Below are 5368 nucleotides of genomic sequence, written 5' to 3'. Positions count from 1 at the left end.
ATGGATTGAGGAGTGAATATGTGACAAAAATTTAGGATTCTTTAGAAATTTTGTGATGATTTTCAATTAATTTCAGTTTTTCAATGGATTTTATCAATTTTAAATCATATGAGTGATTTTACAAGTGAAATTATTGCAAAAGAATTCGAAACAAATTAAAACTTCTACAGCAGCAAGATGGGAATGTATGTAGCTTACTAGCAGAGTTCTATAGATTTTTATATTAAGCTCATATTTAATTTTGATTTAACCATAATGAGACCAGATTGCAAAAATAACACAGAAACTACTAGAAATTGAAATCTACATTCATTGAAATTTCTACAGAAATAAGATATGAGTAAACATAGCATGCTGTGAGATTGGCATGAATTTTAAAGACTATTTACTACCAATTTCGGATTTTTCAATTTTATGACCAGATTATGAATTTACCCTACATCTCTAAGGAAACAAGATCCAAATCAATTGAAAATTTTACAGGAAAAAGATATATGAAATCTAAGACTAGTGTAAAAATTTTGAGAATTTTAATTGTGATATGATGTCAGTAAGAATTCTCACAAAATCTGATAATTTTCAAAGAAAGCATTAAATAATATATCAAACAGAATCCAAAAATCCTTAACAATTTATGGTATATTGTATCAGTACCATGTTATTTTCCCACGATATTTCATTAATATTGGAATCTATTTAGTATATATTTTATTTTTCTTCGTCAAAAGACATTTTTGAAGAGTTTTCTATTTTTAAAATGCGCTTTTCGAGAAAATTACGACACCGGAAAATGTCCTTTAATCTTGTTCTGATGTGATGAACACAAGAAAAATTTAAAATTTCAAAAAATAGATCATCCTAAGATAGCTATTTTTTCGAATTTTATAATTTCTCAGCTATTATTTTAAATAAAATTCCATTCTTCACTCAAATTTCCAAAACCCTTTGATCCAATGTCCGATCCGATCCGATGGTTATTTTAGTCTATTTAAGTAGATCATTGTATTAATTTTCGGGACGAATTGGAATTGAAACCCTCATGCAGATCATGATTTTTAGCACACACATATAATTTGGAATTAAATATAATTAAATGCTAAAAATCATGCAAAAATATATTAAAATGCCAAATAATCCTAGAAAAATCTGAGAATAATGCACCTACCCGTGGTGGAGATCCTCGCCCAATCTAAGAGCCGAAAAATCCGGAAAATCTCGCCGACGCTCAATCCGATGTCCGCTTTCTTTCTTTCTTTGTTTGTTTTCTCTCTTCTTCTTTTTTTCTTCTTTAGTGAGAATGGGGAGAGAGAGAGCTAGGGAGGGACTTTGATAGAGGAAGATAGAAGGATGTGAGAGTAAGATAGAATGAGTGAGATAGAGAGTGTGTGTGAGAGAGAGAGAGAGTATGAGTATGAGAAAGTGATAGTAAAAAAAAAGGCCGAGAGAGACACGGAGAGATTGAAAGGCCAAGAGGTTGAGAGGCCGAGAGAGACAGAGAAAGAGGGAGAATAAGTAAGTTAGATACACAGAGGGATAGAGAGGGAGGGCGTGAGGAACAGAATGATTGAGAGAGAGAGAGAGCGTCGGCTGCTGGTGAGAGATAGATTGAGAGTTAGAGAGGGTGAAGGTAAAACAGAGGGTGATAGGGAGTGAGAGAGAGTTTGTGAGAGAGATGGGGAGGAATATAGAGAGAGAGAGGGAGAGAGAGATAGAGTGTGAGTGAGTATTTGAAAACAGTAAATAGAGGGAGAGTGAGGAGTGAACGAAACAGAGGGTGAGAGGAGATTAGTGAAAACAGAGTGAGAGAGGGGAGAGGGAATGAACGAGAAATCCTCTGTTGCCTTCTTTTTTTCTTTTCCTTCTCACCGAACTGCTGTCGAGAGAGAGCGGTGAAGATAAGAAATGACAGAGGGAGAAGTGAAGATGGCTAAGAGAGGTGGATATGGCTGCTGTGGAAGAGAAGAACATACGAATGGGGAAGAGGGCTGCTGCTCCTTGATCTTCTCCCCCAAAAAACAGAGTCTCGAGCTCATGTCCTCTTTCCCAGTGATAGCGTGCACAAATTACTAAATTAAAGAGATTTTCATTGCCTGGCCGAGAGATTGATTCCATATCTTTGGCCATGCCATAATGGAGGCTTCCTACCAAACGTATGTAACATGAATAGAGTAACAATGACATTCCTTGGCAACATTCTTTTTTTTTCTTTTTTTTTTTTTTTAGAAACAATCCAAAAAACGTGTAAGTGGGTTGGCAATTTTAAATTTTAGAGAGTCTTGAAGAAGACTTCTAATAAAGTAACATATGCACTGTTTTTTTTTTTTTAAAAAAAAAATTATATTTATGGTAAACATTCGGCCCATGGTAGACGGTTTTGAAAAATAAGATGGGCTAGAAATGTATGCACTATCACACTCCCCCACGTTGGGAAACTTGAGGGCTACTCATGGAAAAGAGAGAAAGCAACTTGCCAAAATTAAGAAGATTACTCATGACCTTATAACCAAGATGAGGGTAAGAGGATTGGACGGTCGGGACTCTTTCCCATTCATTAGATGGTTAGGATCATGCCTTGGTGTGGCAGTACACTCCTTTAATATATATTGATGGGGTGCGAAAACGCAGCAGCCTGTTAGCTTCCAACACGTGGCTAGAGGAGGGCCCACTGCAGAACCCACGTCAGCAGGGGTAGTTTGGTAATTCCCTCGGAGTAGGTGAACCTGAACCTATAGCTGGTCGACACCTGCTTTGGGGCATTAACTCCCCACCTACCCCAAACTTTCCTTATAGAAAGGCTTCCAAAGCTCATAAATCAGGGTATTGAATTCTTACCCACCACTCTAAAAACCACCTCTTCACTCCGGCTCTTACTAACTTGAGTGTCGAAGGGTCTGTCCGGAGTACACTCCGGGTCGGCCATTCTGACCTCGTTTGCTTCTGTCCAGACACAGTTAATCAGGACTCTACCCTCCATTTCACCTCACTCGAGCCCCCCAGCTCGGCTCTTACGTCACTGTCATATCTGTTAACCAATTCGGGCCTAACAGATTGGCGCCATCCGTGGGACCCCAGAACTAAAGGCTGTTCCAATCACTTTACAAAAATGGCAGGGCGCAAGAGCGCGCGGGTGCCAACCGCACGGACTACCCGAGCCGTGCTACTCGGCAGGACTCGGAGTGAGCGACTCGCATCGCTGGTGGTGGCAGCTTCTGCTACGGCCGAACAGAGCCAGCCTCGTTCGGAGCACCTCAACCCCATGCCCACTCCAGAGCAAGTTCAAGCCCTCTTTCGGCAAATGACAGCTCTCGTTGGGCAGTACCAGCAGTTACTCCAGGCGCCCCCACAACCTCCTCCGGAAGCTCCACGACCTGTCCCCGAGAGGCCAGATATTCACAGGGGAGAGTCGTCGCGCCATGGTGAGGACCGAACTCACCACTCCACCAGACAAGTCCGTCACCCCGCGGCCAGGCACGCACAGACAGAGCCGCACCACCGTCGAAGGTCGCGGTCTCTCTCTCTGCAAAGGCACCGAGCTCATGAAGAGCGCGTGCCACAAGCAAAATCTCGGTCCCGTCGTAGAAGTCCGGAAAGCCACTCCGGCTCCGCGGCGAGCCCATTTGCGGAAAGAAACAGGTCCCCAGACCGTAGAGTTGACCCGGTGCTGCGGAAAATAGAAGAGATGGACCACAGAATTGAAGAGCTGGCTAAAGATCAAAGCCGGCCTGTTTCTAGGGCGTTCACGAGTAGAACGCCATTCACCGACGACGTCATGGCCGCCCCTGCACCCAGGGGATTTAAAATACCAACTATTCCGCAGTATGATGGGACCACTGTCCCCGTGGATCACTGGGAGACGTTCCGAACAATGATGCTCCTCCATGGTGCGTCAGATGGCTTCCTTTGCAGAGCATTCCCGACGACCCTGACAGGTGCAGCAAGGGACTGGTACTCAAGGATCAGACCGAACTTCATCAGCAGTTTTGATGACTTCGGGGAAGACTTGGTCCGCCACTTCATGAGTAGCCGCAGGCCAAGGAAGACAACAGCATCCTTAATGGCATTGCGGCAGGAGGATAATGAACCTCTCAAAGCCTTCGTCAGCCGATTCAACAGGGAGGCGCTTCAAGTGCCAAATCTAGACCCCTCGGCCGCTACAAATGCACTCCTCGCAGGTGCTAGATCCAATGACTTCCGCCGAGCAGTGGGCCGCCGGAATCCACTCTCCTTAGCGGACCTAATGGCTGCGGCGGAGGAATATATTTCAGTAGAAGAGACTCTGGCTGCTCTGGACTCGAATCGGAGGAGGGCCGCTGATGATATGAACCGAGACAAGCACCCTGCTAAGCCGCGTAGGGATGACAAGGTTGTTAGAAGAGACAAGTCCCCCCAAAGAAGGGAGGAAAACTTCACCCTTCTCAACACATCCCGAAGGCACATACTAGCTGCTATCAGCAGAGAGGAGTTCATAAAGTGGCCAACCCCAATGATCTCCAAGGGGAACAAGAGAGATAAGTCAAAATACTGCCGTTTCCACAGGGACCACGGCCACGACACGGACAACTGCTGGCAGCTGAAGGAGGAGATCGAGCAATTGATCAGCCGGGGCTATTTGAAAAAGTATGTCCGAGGTGACACCCACAGGAACGAACCCAAGGAGAGAGGTCCCCAGGGCCGGAGTCCTCGGCGGTCTCAACCGCCCCCAGCCCGAAGACAGTCTCCTCCACCGCCAAGTCCACAACCAGAAGTACCCCGCTCCCAACCAAGGGGAGTCATCGGCACAATCATGGGCGGTCCGGCAGCTGGTGGTACCTCATCCTCTGCACGAAAAGCTTATGCACGCCGAGTCAATGCCGTGCACGCATGCGACAAGAAGATGAAGACGGAGAATGAGATCTCCTTCTCAGACGCAAACCTCGACGGCCTGATATTACCACATGACGACGCCCTAGTCCTAACCATGCTCGTCGCGAACTGGGAGTTGAAGAAAATCCTGGTAGACAATGGGAGTTCAGCCGACATCCTGTACTATCACGCCTTCGAAAGGATGATGATAGATGACGACCGCTTAAGGCCGGCAAACTCATATCTCTTCGGCTTCTCGGGAGAGGTAGTCAAGGTTGAGGGACAGATCGAACTTCCTGTCCTCGTCGGAGAGTCACCCTGCCAAGCCTTCACCATGGTCAACTTCCTAGTAGTGAGGGCCACTTCGGTCTATAACGCTATTTTAGGACGGCCGAGCCAGAACCAAATCCGCACTGTCGCATCTGCTTATCACCAAAAGATGAAGTTTATTACGCCCAATGGCGTTGGAGAAGTAAGGGGGGACCAGCCGCAGTCTAGGGAGTGTTATGCAATGGTACTGAAAGGC

Source organism: Tasmannia lanceolata, unplaced genomic scaffold (genome assembly GCF_043159265.1).
Source record: "Tasmannia lanceolata isolate RefF3 unplaced genomic scaffold, GAP_Taslan_0.1 ptg000008l, whole genome shotgun sequence".
Classification (NCBI taxonomy): domain Eukaryota; kingdom Viridiplantae; phylum Streptophyta; class Magnoliopsida; order Canellales; family Winteraceae; genus Tasmannia; species Tasmannia lanceolata.
Note: the sequence above shows the minus strand (reverse complement) of the source record.